Source organism: Carcharodon carcharias, chromosome 4 (assembly GCF_017639515.1).
Source record: "Carcharodon carcharias isolate sCarCar2 chromosome 4, sCarCar2.pri, whole genome shotgun sequence".
NCBI lineage: Eukaryota > Metazoa > Chordata > Chondrichthyes > Lamniformes > Lamnidae > Carcharodon > Carcharodon carcharias.
In genome coordinates, this window is record NC_054470.1 from 89,790,101 (window position 1) to 89,807,323 (window position 17,223).

The window sequence follows — 17,223 nt, forward strand, 5'->3', positions numbered from 1 at the left end:
ATTGACAATTTGTACAATCTCCTTACTAAAGCTGGCCATGGTGCAGTCACTGGTGGAGGTGCTCACAGCCCCTTGCAATGTCTTTATTAAGGTTTGGACTAGTATCCCTCATGGTTCAAGCTAACAGTGCAGCCTTGCAGTGTGCGTTAGGAGAATTCCTGCACTTGAGCTGAGATCACAGCATGCAGTCCAATGGGCAAAGCTGCCACCAATCAGTCAGGTAAAGTTAGGTGGAGGTGGGTGGGGTTTCGGACAACCAATAAACGCACTACACATTGGCCATCCAAGTGGTGACCAACACTCTCTTGCAGCATGAAGGGGCCTTCAGACTTAAACCAAGAGAGGTTCTTAGTGTGCCCATATGCATCTCTCTTTGATCCTGCAGGAGGAGAACATCAGGATCATGGAGTCTGGTGATTTAGCGGTATGCCGCATGGCTTACAGAGAGCAGAGAAGAAGAAGAAGAGAGCAGCGGAGGTGCCAGGCCCGGCAAAGCGAGGAGCACCTTCTTCAAGATGAAGAGGCCGCAGAATCTGCTATGCATAGAGGTTCTATAGGTGGCGCCTGTCGTTGCTGCAGATGACTGAGAACCAGTGTTGCCAAAGACTGTGCATGTCCAGGGAACTGGTCGGTCACAGAATCACAGAATTTTAACTGAACAGAAGGAGGCCATTCAGCCCATCGTCTCTGCACCAGCACTCCAAATGAACATTATGACCGTGTGCCATTGCCCTGCCTTTTCCCCGTAACCCTGCACATTGTTTTTATTGAAATAATCATTTAATGCCCTCTTGAATGCCTCAAATGAATCTGCCTCCACCACGCTTCCAGGGAGTGCATGTTTTTACTGAAATAATCATTTAATGCCCTCTTGAATGCCTCGAATGAATCTGCCTCCACCACACTTCCAGGGAGTGCATTCCAGACTTGAATGACTCATTACGTGAAAAAGTTTTTCTCATGTCACATTTGCTTCTTTTGCAAATCACTTTAAATCTGTACCTTCTCGTTCTTGATCCTTTTACGAGCGGGAACAGCTTCTCCCTATCTACTCTGTCCAGCCCCCTCATGATTTTGAACATCTCTATCAAATCTCCTCTTAGCCTTCTTTGCTCCAAGGAGATCAGTCGCAATCTCTCCAATCTATCCTCATAGCTGAAATTTCTCATCCCTGGAACCATTCTTGTAAACCTCTTCTGCACTCTCTCCAATGTGTTCACATCCTTCCTATAATATGATGCCCATAACTATACATTATATTCCAGCTGAGGTCTAAAGAATGTGTTATATAAATTCAGCATAACCTCCCTGCTCTTGTATTCTATGCCCATATTGATAAACCCCATGATAGTATATGCTTTACTAACTGCTCTCTCTACCTGCCCTGCTACCTTCAATGATCTGTGCACAAATACACCCAAGAATTTCTGCTCCTGCACCCCGTTTAAAATTTCACCCCTTATTTTATATTGTCTGTCCATGTTCCTCCTACCAACATGCATCACTTCACATTTCTCCACATTGAACTTCATCTGCCACCTATCTGCCCACTCCACCAATTTGTCTATGCCCTCTTGAAGTTCTACATTGTCCTCTGCAGTTTAGAACATTCACAAGCTTTGTATTATCCTCAAACTTTGAAATTGTCCCCATGCATACCAAAATCTAGATCATTAATATGTATCAGAAAAAGCAAGGGTCTCAATACCAGCCCCTGGGGAACTCCACCTCAAGCCTTCCTCCAGCCAGAAAAAATATCCATTGACTGTTAATCTTTTCTTCCAATTTTCAGCCAATTTTGTACCCACATTGCTACTGTGTCTTTTATTCCATGAGCAATAACTTTTCTCACAGGCCTATTGTTTGGCACTGTATACAATGCCTTTTGAAAGTCCATGTACATCACATCAACAGCATTACCCTCATCGACCTTTTCTGTTACCTCTTCAAAAAACTCCAGCAAGTTAGTTAAACATGATTTCACCTTTAGAAATCCATGCTTGCTCTCCCTTATCAACCCATATTTTTCCATGTTACTACTAATTCTATCCTGAATAATTGTTTTTAGAATCTTGCCTACCACTGAAGTTAAACTGATTGGTTTGTAATTGCTGGACTTATCTTCACAAACATTTTTGAACACGGGTGTAATATTTGCAATTCTCCAGTCCTCTGGCACCTCCCCTGAGTCCAGGGAAGAATGAAAAATTATGGCCTGTGCCGCTGTAATTTCTACTTTCACTTCCACCAATATCCTTGGATACATCTCATCCGGTCCCAGTGCCTTGTCAACGTTAAGTACCAACAGTCTATTCAACTTATCAATTTTGAACCATTCTAGTGACAGCGTTTCCTTGTCTGTCACCATGGCCTGGGTAGCATCCACCTCCTTGGTAAAGACAGATGCAAATATTCGTTTATTACCTCAGCCATGGCCCCTTCATGTGTAAATTCCACTTTAGGTCCTTAATCAGCCCTATTCCTCCTTTTACCACCCTTTTACTATTTATATGCCTGTAGAAGACTTTGGGATTCCCCTTATTTTGGCTGCCAGTGTTTTCTCATAATCCCTCTTCACTTCTCTAATATGCTTTTTCACCTCCCCTCTGAACTTCCTGTATTCCTCTTGGTTCTCAATTGTATTTTCTACCTGACAGCTGTTATAAGCTCATTTTTTCTTCTTTGTCTTAATTTCTATCTTCTTTTTCACCCAGGGAGCTCTGGATTTGTTTGCCCTACCTTTCCCTTTCGATGGAATATACCGTGACTGTGCCAAACCAATTCTTATTTGAAATTATTACATTTGAGGCCCTTCTTGCTAATTTTCTAGCTAGCTCCCTAAATTCTGATTTCAGGACCACATCCCCCTTCCTACCTAAGTCATTGGTGCCAATGTGGACCACGACTTCTGGTTGTTGTCCTGCAGCTGCTCTGTGACATCCCTTACCCTGGCACCTGGAGTCAACATACCATCCAAGAACCATGTCTACGGCCACAGAATTGCCTGTCTGTTACCCTAACCAATGAATCCCCATCGCTATTGCTCTTTCTTTTTCCTCCCCTCCTGTATGAGCCACTCGTAGTCCCACAAACTTGGCTCTGACTGCACTCCTCTGTAGAATCAGTAGCCTTACCAACTTCCAAAACAGAAATCTGATTAGTGAGCGGAACCCCAGGGGACTCTTGTACTATTTGCCTTACTTTTATTGGACTGTCTAGTGGTCACAGATGCTGATGGGATGGGGGGGCAGCCCCACCTCAAAGTTGCTGAGAGCATGCAGAGAGAATGACAGAACTCTGTGATGCCTGCCCATGACATTCTGACAGCAATAACGAACACCATTGAGGTGCAGGTATCACTAATGTGTCCAGTAAGTATGAAGGATCATCTCTTTGGACTGAAGGTTACACAGTGCACAGGGGAAAGGCCCTGGACTGAGACACCTGCCTTTATCTTCTGCAGGAACCAAGGTTTCACATCTGAATTACATGAACACTGCTCATTATAACAAGGAGCCACAGGCAAGGAGACATTCTTGGGAGCTTATTTACAATAGTGAACATTATATAGAAGCGATTAACACCCGTGTCCAGGCTGTGTCACTACATCTTATTAACCTTCCTAACCCTGCCACTATATTTTGGTGCTCCCCTGACATCAATAGCAAAGGTGGAAGCATACTGCTGACTGCCTCGCCCTGTTTGTGATGAATTTGGCTTGCATCCTCTGGAGGACCAAGACCTGGAGGGCCCCGGCCTGCTTTCGGGGTCCTGTGTTGCAGTGGCACACTCCTCGGCCTAAGGAGCTGGAGCTGCTGGGGTCACAGAGGGGATTTGGATGGGTCAGACACTCCTGCAGTTGCCTGTTTGAATGGCCCCAAGATGTGCACCTGCTGACCCTCCTCTCTATGGGTGCCCAAGGGCACTTGGCTAACTCCTTGAGGAGAAGGGGGAGCTGGAGTGAGATTGAGTTGCCCCATACCCCTCTCATGTTGACACTGTTGGAGGCCAACCATGGCGTCAGCGATGGAGTTGAGCCCGTGCAGCAGTGCAGGGCTGATGTCCTGGACCAAGGTTTCCATGGTGGGCACTATCCTCCCAGTGTTGACCTCAGTGTATTGACATGCCAGCACTATCACCTCAGATGGACTCCTCCATTGTGCCTTACAATCTGAGAAGTACAGTGGACATCCCGTCCTGATGTTCCTGAGCTGTTTTTGCAGCTCCAGTAACTGAGGTATTACTGAGTCCAGAGGCTCCTCATCTGACTTGGATTCAGCACGTTTATGGCCTTCAGCAGTCCTCTGAGTGCCAGAAACCTGGGAAGTCCCTGCTGCTGCCTGCTGTGGATCAGACAGTGTGATGTGCTCACCAGATTGTGATCCTGAGGCTACTATAGAACAAGGTCCCATCAAGGTGTGTGTCTCTGAGTTAGTGGATGGTGTGGATGAACGGTCTGATGGGTGCCATCAGATTCTTCTTCTGAGGTGTCTTCGGAACTGGAGTCGAGGACCTGGGTCATGGACCCCCTCAGCTGCTGCACAGATGTGCCTTTGAAAGCAAAGAGAGATAATTAGTGCTTGGGAGAGGTTTGCAGGACAAGGGAACTGACTCACAGCATGGTTGTCTGATGGATATTGTACTGCTGGACCCTCACTTGGTTGAGCACCGCTGACCTCACCATCAGCCAGGAATGGTCCAGATCTTCACTGGCCAGCTGGATGGCTCTATTTTCAAAGTCTGTGAGGAACTTGATGTCAGGCATTCCTCCCCCGATCTGTGATCTGTCCCTTTTGTTGTGTGCCAGCTTGTCCTACATGAATACAACTGGAGAGAATGTAAGCAGGATGCCTGCCAGGCTAGATGAGAGGGATAAAAACAAAAAAACAAAAAAGTTCTGTCAAAGGGTCATGAGGACTCGAAACGTCAACTCTTTTCTTCTCCGCCGATGCTGCCAGACCTGCTGAGTTTTTCCAGGTAATTCTGTTTTTGTTTTAGATGAGAGGGATGCCTGGCAAGTGTGGGTGGTGAGTGGTGCCAAGGATGGGATGAGGACATGATCGACAGGGCAGAAAAAGATATATGTGAGAGAGTGAATGGCGATGTCCCTTGAGCTGGCAATGAGTGAGGTCCCTATGAATGTGTGATGGGTTTGTGAGTGTATGAGTTGAGAGTAATGAGAATCTGGCAGAATGGAGGAGATCATTCATCTCCTTTTGGCACTAGCTGGCTATCCTCTTTTGCAGAGTGTTGGCGCTGACCACCACTGCCATCGCTTTCCATGCTGGATTTGTTACCTTGCTTGCTGGTCTTTACCCAGAGCCGGGGTAGAGGACTTCATAACAGGCCCTTCCCCAAGTCCAAAGGTGCCTGGGTGAGGTGTCACTAAATTTGGTGGCAGCTATGACTTTGTAGCTGTTTCCAATCCTTTAGAGAGTGCTAGCTCTGTGCAGGGGCACCCGTTAAATATGGCATCTGGATTACTGAAGGTTGCTGGAGCTGCAAAAGCAGCTCAGGAACATCAGGGTGGGATGTCCACTGCACTTCTCAGATTGCAAGGCACGATAGTGACACTGGAGCTGGATAATCAGAGGCCACCACATCAGCAACCTAATATGCTTCTCAGGAATGTATGACTAATGAGAATCTGGGGATGGGAAAACATAGTGCAAAAGCCCCTTATGAGAAGATGTGTATGCTGAATTCAGAAGTAATAAGTCCACCAAGACCTTTAGAGGTTTTAAGAAATTAAATTAAAATACTTATTAATAAAAGAAAATGTTTCAAGCACATACATAGGACTACAGTTACTTACTATTATAACAAATCCTAAAATTCCTAACTGACCTGACTCCCAATTACACCCCAATTAAGACAACAGTCCAAAATAAATTTTATATTTAAATCAGAACCAGCAAATTAACACAATACTCACTTGACAGTGGAATTCCAAATGTCTTTTTCCCCCAACTTTAGTTTTGTTATATAGCAGACTCATGCACAAATGGCTGGAGGCTTCATAAAGGCTATTTCACACATTCCTGTTAGATCTTAACATGGCTTTCTCCCACATATTCTTTTATTCTCTTTTACATATGTTTCTCTCTTTTTAATATTAAATTCTATTGTTCCATATGTCTTTGAAACTTAATCTTCCTCATAATATAAAACTTTCATGTTGCTGATATTATCGGTAACCGTTGGAAAAAACAATACTCCCTAGCCTTGCTTATCTGGCTAGTTGTAAACAGACTAATATCCCTTTGAAATTCAAACCTCTTCATTTATCTAAAAATGCAAATCCCCTTCACATCTTACATGCTAAGTCAGCCTCCATGTTTATTCATTAGCATGTCAATAGCCTAGCTTCTTTTGATGATTTCAAGTTTGCAGTCTACCTGACTCCAAATGTAATTAAATCACACAGACAGGCCAAACTATACTTACTCCCATAAACCTACTTCACAATATACCAGAAAAAATATTATGAAAATTATTATATATGACTTGTGCCTTGTAGATGGTGGACAGGCTTTGGAAGGTCAGCAGGTGATTTGCTCACTGCAGAATTTCTACTTCTGACCCACTCTTGTAACCATAATATTTATATAGCTAGTCCAGTTCAGTTTCTGGTCAATGGTGACCCCCAGGATTTTGATAACGGGGAACCTCCGCAATGGTAATGCCATTGAATGTCAAAGGGCAATGGGTAGATTCTCTATTGTTGGAGATTGTCATTGCCCGACACTTGTGTGGCGTGAATGTTACTTGCCACTTGTCAGCCCAAGCCTGGATGTTGTCTAGGACTTGCTGCATTTGGGCATGGACTGCTTCAGTATCTGAGGAGTTGCGAATGGTGCTGAACAATGTGCAATCACCAGCAAACATTCTCACTTCTGACCTTATGATGGAAGAAAAGTCACTAATGAAGCAGCTGAAGATGATTGGGCCCAGGACACTATACTAAGGAACTCCTGCAATGATGTCCTGGGGCTGAGATGATTGATCTCCAACTAGTACAACCACCTTTCTTTGTGCTAGGTATGACTCCAACCAATGGAGAGTTTTCCCCCTGATTCCCATTGACTCCAGTTTTTCTAGGGCTTCTTGATGCCACACTCAGTCAAATGCTGCCTTGATGTCAAGGGCAGTCACTCTCACCTCACCTCGGGTGTTCAGCTCCTTTGTCCATGTTTGAACCAAGGCTGTAATGAGATCAGGAGCTGCGTGGCCCTGGCAGAACCCAAACTGAGTTTCAGTGAGCAGGTTATTGTTAAGCAAGTGCCGCTTGATGACACTTTTGATGATCCCTTCCATGCTTTACTAATGATGCAGAGTAGGCTGATGGGGCGTTAATTGGTCAGTTTGGATTTGTCCTGCTTTTTGTATACAGGACATATCTGGGCTATTTTCCACATTGCCGGGTAGGTGCCAGTGTTGTAGCTGTACTAGATCAGCTTGGCTAGGGGCGTGGCAAGTTCTGGAGCACAAGTCTTCAGTACTATTGCCAGAATACTGTCAGGGTCCACAGCCTTTGCAGTATCCAGTGCCTTTAGCCAGTTCTTGATATCACATGGAGTAAATTGAATTGACTGAAGACTGGCAACTATGTTACTGGGGACCTCCAGAAGAGGCCAAGATGGATCATCCACTCGACACTTCTGACTGAAGATTGTTCCAAGTGCTTCAGCCTTATCTTTTGCACTGGGCTCTCCCATCATTGAGGATGGGGATATTTGTGAAGCCTCCTCCTCCAGTGAGTTGTTTAATTGTCTACCACCATTCACAACTGGATATGGCAAGACTGCAGAGCTTAGATCTGATCCGTTTGTTGTGGAATCACTTAGCTCTGTCTATCACTTGCTGCTTATGCTGTTTGACATGCAAGTAGTCCTGTGTTTTAGCTTGACCAGGTTGACACCTCATTTTTAGATATGCCTCGTGCTGCTCCTGGCATGCCCTCCTGCATTCTTCATTGAACCAGGGTTGATTCCCTGGCTTGATAGTAATGGTAGAGGAGTATGCTGGGCTGAGAGGTTACAGATTGTGTTTCAGTACATTTCTGCTGCTGATGGCCCACAGCCTCATAGCTGCCAAGTCTTGAGTTTGAAATCTATCCCCTTTAGCACAGTGACAGTGCCACAGAACACGATGGAGGGCATCCTCAATGTAAAAACAGGACTTCATCTCCTCAAAGACTGTGCGGTAGTCACTCCTACCGATAGTGTCATAGATAGGTGCAACTACAGCAGGCAGCTTGATGAGGATGAGGTCAAGTATGGCTGAATCTTCCGATCGGTATATGGGGGCGGGCATGACACACGCAACATGTAAAAGGAAGCGCAATGACATCGGGCATGCAACCCAATGTCATCGCCCGTCAACTCAATATTTCGTTCAGTGCACCCGCTGAAATATCAATGGCTTATTAAGGCCATTAAGGAAGCAATTAAAGTAGTTCAGAATGCTGCCCATCCAACCTTAAGAAGGGCAGGCTGGCGATAAGCCCAAGCAGCCTTCACATTTTTCAGGAAGACTCATCCACAGGCGGGATGAGGTTTCCTGAAGATTTATAAAATAAATAAATTTTCCCATCTTTACAAACATGTCCCAACTCATATGTCACAGTCAAATGAGGGGACATGTTTGAATACATTTTTAAATCTATTAACTATCATAACCGTTCAATCTCCCTGAGGCAGCTCCTTGCCTGAGGGAGGTTGCTGCGCTCTATTGCGCGCATGCACAAAAAAGCTCAGGCCCTGACTCTCCCTCCTCCCCCTGTCCGCACAGGTTGCACTGAGCGCTACCAGCCACACATTACGTGTAAAATGGTGGCGTGCAGCTGATCACGGGTGGCAATTGGCTCTGTGCCCACCCCTGCCTGCTCCTGCCCAGCTCGCCCACCATAGGAAAGACCCAGACCTATGTTTTTTCCCCTTGTTGGTTGCCTCACCGCCTGCCACAAACCCAGTCTAACAACTATGTCGTTTAGGACTTGGTCTGTAGTGGTGTTGCCGAGCAACTCTTGATGATGGACATTGAAGGCCATCACCCACAGTATGTTATGTACCCTTGCTATCCGCAGTGCTTTCTTCAAGTGGTGTTCAACATGGAGGTATGCTGATTCATCAGCTGAAGGGGGCACTATATGGTACGTGGAGGTTTCCCTGCCCATGTTTAACCTGATGCCATGAGACTTCATAGAGTCTGGAGTCAATGTTGAGGACTCCCAGTTCAACTCCCTGGGACTCTATACCACTGTGCCTCCACCTCTGCTGGGCCTGTCCTGTTGGTGGGATGGTGGTGGTAGTGTCTGGACATGATCTATAAGGTATGATTCCATGCATCAGGCCATGTCAGGCTGTTGTCTGTGAGACAGCTCTCCCAGTTTTATCACAAAATTGCAGAGTTCACAGGGCAGGGTTTGCCATTGTCATTTCCGGTGCCTAGGTCGATGTCGGGCAGTCCATCCAGTTTCATTCCTTTTTATTGACTTTAAGTGGTTTGATACAACTGAGTGGCTTACTTGGCCATTTCAGAGGGCACTTAAGAGTCATTATTGTTATTAATGGCCAGCCAGTGTGAAACACGCTCTGAAATGATCAGCACTGCTGAGGTGGGGATGGGAAGAGGGCAGGTGCCAACATAACTGAGGGTGCAGGTGAGCACCTCGAGAGAGCTCCCTGAAGGCAGACAGCTGCTCCAGGGAGCTGCAGACTTCCACAAACTAAAGATGCTGCAAAAATGCTGCAAAATATGTCCATGCAGCACAATCAAACACCTGAAAGCATGCATCATTAAAAAGGCAGTCCCCAGAGATCTCTTTCTATTTTATTTCCCCATGGTGATTTAACCCCACCACAGATTGAGGTTTGAGCAAAAATCGGAATGCCTCCTGGGAGAATGGCCCTTCCGCCAACCATAAATGTGGCCACCTAAAATTGCTGTTAATTGCATCATTAATGGACTTAATTGCCCACTTAATTATCAGTGGGCATGCTTCTGACTGTCGTGTGTGCCTACTGAGCGAAATATCACACGAATGCAGGATGACATCAGGACGCTCGCCTGATGTCATCTCGTGCAATCCTTTTGGGTCGGGTGCAAGTCCGCCCATGGGACGTAAAATCCTGGCCCAGGAGTTAAATCTAACCCATTGTCAATCCTGCCTGCTACCCGCTATTTGTAAAATCAAAGCCTTCTTTTGCATCAAATTCAAATTTTCTGGCTTCCCTCTCTCTTTGAAGTTCTAATTCAAGCTTTGCATTTCTCTTTCTGTCCCTTCTTCCTCTCTTGCAAGTTCAAGTTTTTGCTTTTCTCTATCTCTTTCTTTTTCGTCTCTTTCAATTTCAAGTTGCTTCATTTATAACTGAATTCTAGCCAACTTGATATAGATTACCTTTTTCTTCTTCAAGGTTCAAATGCTGAGCTAATGCCACAACTGTCTCTGCCATTTTAATTTTTCTACTTTTAAACGTATGCCACCATTAACCTCCGTCAATTGCTGCAAGGCACTCAGACAAGTCTTCTCTTTCGAGAACACTTCCGCAATGGATATGGGCAATTTCAATAAATACTACAAAAGTCACTGTGAAATCTTGTTGGTTTAAATGTTATAAAACTACAAGGACTGCAACAGTTCGACAAGACAGCTTGCCACCACTACTCAAGGACAACTAAGGATAGGCAACAAATGCTGGCCCAGACAGCGAAGTCCACTTTCTGTGAAAGAATAAAAAAACACTCTGCCCAAACCCAGAGCAGGATCTTATGTCCTTTATCCGATCAGACGTAAAATAGTGCGCGATAATGTTGGGCAAGCGTCATCACGAACTCCTGTGATATTTCAGTCGGCAGGTGTGCCTGAGAGTAAGCAGCGCGCCCACCGACATTCATGGCGCACTGGCATCAGTACTGGGGTAGAAGGGAGCTGTTCCGGTGGGATGGGCATCACTTGAACCATGCTGGGACCAGTGTCCTGGCGAGTTGAATAACTAGAGCTGTAGAGAGAGCTTTAAACTAAATAGATGCGGGAAGGGTTCTGGAGAGGGGGTAAGTAGGCTTACAAACCAAAAGGATGTAACGGCATTGCAGGGCAGCTACTTAAGTAATAATACCCACTGTGACAGGAAGGGATAGAATGTACAAACATAAAAAAAGCAGCAAATAGGGTCAAAGGGGAAAAATGGTAAAAAAGGCAAAATTAATGGTCCTTTACTTAAATGCACATAATATTTGGAACAAAATAAATGAATTAATGGTACAAATAGAGGTTAATGGGTATGATCTTGTAGCCGTTACGGAGGCATGGTTATAAGGAGATCAAAGCTGGGAACTAAATATTCAGGGGTATGTGACTTTTTGAAAGGACAGGCAGGAAGGAAAGGGTGTGGGGCAGCTTTGTTATTATGAGATGGAATAAGTTCGATACAAGAAATGATCTTGGATCGGAAGATTTGGAATCCATATGGGTGGAGGTAAGAAATAGCAAGGGGAAGAAGGCACTGATGGGAGAAGTCTATAGGCCCCCTAACAGTGGCTATGCTGTCCGACAGAGAATAAATCAGGAAATAATGAGGGCATGTAAAAAGGCAGTATATGGGCGACTTCAATCTCCATATAGATTGGGAAAATCAAATTGGCAGAGGTAGCCACAAGCAAGAATTCATAGAGTATGTTCAGGACAGTTCCCTAGAACAATATGTTGTGGATCCAATCAAGGATCAGACTATTTTGGATCTGGTAATGTGTAGCGAGGCAGGTTTAATAAATGATCTCGGAGTAAAAGATCCCATAGGAAACAACGACGATAACATGGTGGAATTTAGCATTCAGTTTGAGAGTGAGAAACTTAGTTCGGAAACTTACATAAGGATAATTACAAAGGAATGAGGGCAGAGTTTGTTGGAGCGGACTGGGAAAGGAGTTTATCAGAAAACATGGCTGATGCACAATGGCAGACATTTAAGAAAATAGTTCATGACTCACAACAAAGATATATTCCAGTGAGGAAGAAGGATTCTAGGAGGGGGATAAACCAACCATGGTTAACCAAGGAAATTAAAGATAGTATCGAAGTGAAAGAAAAAGCATTCAATGTGGCAAAGATTAGTGGTAAGCCAGAGGTTTGGGAAAGTTCTAAAAGCAACAGAAGATGACCAAAAAAGTAATAAAGAGGGAGAAAATACATTTTGAGGGTAAACTAACAAGTAATATAAAAATGGACTGTAAGAGCTTCTTTAAATATATAAAAAGGGAGAGGGCAAAGTCAATATGGGCCCCTTAGAGAATGAGGCTTGGGAAATAATAATAGGGAACCAGAAAATGGCAGAGCAGTTGAATAAATTTTGCATCAGTCTTCATGGTAGAAAACACTAAAAGCATACCAAAAATACTAAGTAATCAGGGGGCAAAAGTTGGGGAGGAAATAAATACAATAACTACCACTAGAGAAAAGGTCCTAGGGAAACTAATGGGGCTAAAGGCTGATATGTCACCTGGACCTTATGGATTACATCCTAGGATATTAAAGGAAACAGCTGCAGAGATAATGGATGCACTGGTAGTAATCCTCCAAGAGTCCCTAGATTCTGGAAAAGTCCCTGGGGATTGGAAAACTGCCAATGTAACACCGTTATTCAAAAAAAGGTGGGAGACAAAAAACAGGTAACTATAGGCCAGTTAGCTTAACATCTGGGAAAATGTTGGAGATAATAATACAGGATGTAATAGCAGAGCATTTTGAAATACATAATCCAATCAAGTAGCGTCATTATGGCTTCATGAAGGGGAAATCATGCCTGACACATTTATTAGAATTCTTTGAGGAGGTAACAAGCAGGATAGATAAAGGGGAACCAGTAGATTTAATATTTTTGGATTTCCAAAAGGCGTTCGATAAGGTACCACACATAAGGCTACTTTATAAGATAAAAGCCCATGGTATTGGAGGTAGTATATTAGCATGGATAGAAGACTAGCTAACTAATAGATGACAGAGAGTTCGGATAAGGGCAGCATTTTCAGTATGGCAACCTATAACTAGTGGAGTGCCACAGGGATCAGTGCTGGGGCCACAATTATTTACAATATATATTAATGACTTGGGTGAGGGAAACTATTGCCAGGAAAAAACTCAGCAGGTCTGGCAGCATCGGCGGAGAAGAATACAGTTGACGTTTCGAGTCCTCATGACCCTTCAACAGAACTAAGTAAAAATAGGAGAGGGGTGAAATATAAGCTGGTTTAAGGCGGGTGGGGGGGGGTGTGGGGAGGAAGAAGTGGGGGGCAGGGTGGTTGTTGGGACAAGCAGGCAGTGATAGAAGGGGATAACCAATGTCTTATATTTCACCCCTCTCCTATGTTTACATAGTTCTGTTGAAGGGTCATGAGGACTCGAAACATCAACTGTGCTCTTCTCCGCCAATGCTGCCAGACCTGCTGAGTTTTTCCAGGTATTTTTTATTTTTTGTTTTGGATTTTCAGCATCCACAGTTTTTTTTGTTTTTAAACTATTGCCAAGTTTGTGGATGACACAAAAATAAGAGAGAAGGCAAGTGGTGAGGATGACACAAAGAGTCTACAGAGGGATATAGACAGGTTAAGTGAGTGAGCAAAAATGTGGAATATAACGTGGGAAAGTGTGAGGTTATGCACTTTGGCAGGAAGAATAGAGGTGCTGAATATTATTTAAATGGAGAAAGACTGAAGAAAGCTGCAGCACAGAGGGATTTGGTGTCCTCATGCATGAATCTACGAGATGGGAGTGTGGCAAAAGTCGGGAAATTACAGGCTGATTAGCCTGACCTCGGTCATTGGTAAGATTTTAGAGCCCATTATTAAGGATGAGATTTCAGAATTCAGAAGTGCATGGTAAAATCGGGCAAAGTCAGCATGGTTTCATCAAGGGGAGGTTATGCCTGACAAATCTGTTAGAATTCTTTGAGGAGGTAATGAGTAGGTTAGACAAAGGAGAGCCAATGGATGTTATCTACTTGGACTTCCAGAAGGCCTTTGACAAGGTGTCGCACAGGAGGCTGCTCAGTAAGATAAGAGCCCATGGTGTTAGAGGCAAGGTACTAGCATGGATGGAAGAATGGCTGTCTGGCAGGAGGCAGAGAGTGGGGATAAGGGGGTCCTTCTCAGGGTGGTGGCCAGTGACTAGTGGAGTTCCGCAGGGGTCAGTGTTGGGACCACAACTTTTCACTTTATACATTAATGATCTAGATGAAGGAACTGAGGGCATCCTGGCTAAGTTTGCAGATGATACAAAGGTAGGCGGAGGGACAGGTACTATTGAGGAGGCGGGGAGGCTGCAGAAGGATTTGGACAGGTTAGGAGAATGGGCAAAGAAGTGGCAGATGGAATACAATGTGGGGAAGTGTGAGGTCATGCACTTTGGTAGGAAGAATAGAGGCATAGACTATTTTCTAAATGGGGAGAGAATTCAGAAATCTGGAGTGCAAAGGGACTTGGGAGTCCTAGTCCAGGATTCTCTTAATGTTAACTTGCAGGTTGAGTCGGTAGTTAAGAAGGCAACTACAATGTTGGCATTTATTTCGAGAGGACTAGAATATAAAAGCAGGAGTGTGCTGCTGAGGCTTTATAAGGCTCTGGTCAGACCACATTTAGAATATTGTGAGCAATTTTGGGCCCCGTATCTCAGGAAGGATGTTCTGGCGCTGGAGAGGGTCCAGAGGAGGTTCACGAGAATGATCCCAGGAATGAAAGGCTTAACATATGAGGAACATTTGAGAACTCTGGGTCTATACTCGATGGAGTTTAGAAGGATGAAGGGGGATCTGATTGAAACTTACAGAATACTGAAAGGCCTGGATAGAGTGGACATGGGGAAGATGTTTCCATTAGTAGGAGAGACTAGGACCCAAGGGCACAGCCTCAGAAAAAAGGGAAGACCTTAGAAATGAGGAGAAACTTCTTTAGCCAGAGAGTGGTAAATCTATGGAATTCATTGCCAGAGAAAGGCTGTGGAGGCCAGGTCATTGAGTATATTTAAGACCGAGATAGTTAGGTTCTTGATTGGTAAGGGGATCAAAGGTTACGGGGAGAAGGCAGGAGAATGGGGTTGAGAAACTTATCAGCCATGATTGAATGGTGGAGCAGACTCGCTGGGTCGAATGGCCTAATTTCTGCTCCTACGTCTTATGGTCTTATGGAATCCCATAAAGCTAGCATACAAGTTCAGCTGGTAATAGGTAAGGCCAATGGAATGTTGGCCTTTATTTCAAAGGGAATGGAGTATAAAAATAGGGAAGTCTTGCTAAAACAATACAAGGCACTAGTTAGGCCACACCTAGAATACTGTCACAGTTTTGGTCCTCTTATCTAAGGAAAGATATACTGGCATTGGAGGCAGTCCAGAAAAGGTTCATTAGGGTGATCCCGGGATGGAAGGATTTTCTTATGAGGAGAGGTTGAATCAGTTGGGGCTGTACTCATTGGAGTTTAGAAGAATGAGAGGCGACCTCATTGAAACATAAGATTCTTAGGGGGTTTGACAGGGTTGATGCTGAGAGGTTGTTTCCCCTTGTGGGAGAGTCTAGGACCAGAGGACATAATCTCAGAGTAAGGGGTCGCCCATTTAAAATAGAGATGAGGTGGAATTTCTTCTCTCAGAGGGTAGTGAGTCTGTGGAATTCTTTACCACAGAGGGCTGTAGAGGCTGGGTCATTAAGCATATTCAAAACTGAGATAGACAGATTTTTAATCAGTAAGGGAATCAAGGGATATGGGGAAAAGACAAGGAAGTGGAGTTGGGAATTATCAGATCAGCCATGATCTCATTGAATGGCAGAGCAGACTCGATGGGCTGAATAGCCTACTTCTGCTCCTACATCTTATGGTCTAATAGTATTAATCAATTAATTAAGCAGTATTTTGTGCTGCCCATCTAACCTTATGGTTGGCGGGCAGGCAAATCAGCCAAGGGTCCTTTGGATTTTTTAGGAAACCTCATCCACGGGCAGGATGAGGTTTCCAACAGTACTTAAAAAAAAATTAAACATCATTTTTAACATGTCCCTGTTCATGTGACTGAGACACATGTGGGAACATGTTTCTCTCATTTTTAAATTCTTTATTTTAGTTGCAACAATTCTTCAGCTCCCTAAGGCAGCTCTGTGGCTTTAGGGAGCTTTCAGTGTGTGCTCCCCCATGCATGTGCAGACTTTAGGGCTCATACTCCTCCTGCCTCCACTCCTCAGCACGCGTTTCACACTGCCTGGCTGTTAATTGGTCAGCCAGTGTGAAATCACGGTCAGGGGCCGATTGTGGGCAGTGGGCTGTCTGCAGCCACTTGTCTGACGAATGGAAAATCCTGGCCCTAGTGAACTCATGGTAGCCTTTGGATTTGAAATCCTGGCTGAGCCCTCAAATCTTACGATCTCCATAGAGACTGATAACTCTAAAAAAAAGGAAATTTGAACTTCATTTGATAGCTGAAAGAATGACACAACAAATTTTCATATTTTTAGAATTTTACTGTAACAAACAGACTAAGAGTACTGTTCAATAAACCTTACTTCTCCAAAGGGGTTCCCTAACTATCCAAATTAATCCATCAGGTTCAGACCAGCGCTTATCTAGTCTAATCTTCACACGCTGGGGTTCACACTCCCGTCCTTCCAAAATCCCACTTCAGTGGAGGCAGATGGTCATTTAAATGGCCAGTTGCAATATGCAACCCCAGCCTGACTCCAGCCTGCTGCTGCGAAAATCGGAAGTGTTGTTTTTGGGGGTGGGATTTGGAATTTCAGGGCTCATCAACCATTTTCGCCATGATGGAGAGGCTCCTTGGTGTGCCGAAAATCCGGGCCACAGTCTCAAAACATAACAATCTTATAAAACCTCATATATCGAATACTCTCTAAATTGCCTTTTTATTTTTAACAAGAAATGCTATCCATATGCAAATAGTTATTTTCTTCTCATTGCCATTCAGGGGTTGATGTGTGATGCAGCAATATACCTTCAGATTTTTTGCACTTGCTGCTTAATAGTACATTAGCTACAATCATCCTAGCTCTGGGAATGTGCTGAGCAAATTTATGCATTCCTTTTTAAGTTAAATAATCGAAAGGAATTAACTACAAGAGATTAAAAACAAAAAACTGCGGATGCTGGAAATCCAAAACACAGACAGAATTACCAGGAAAATCTTAGCAGGTCAGGCAGCATCAGCGGAGAAGAAAAGAGTTGAAG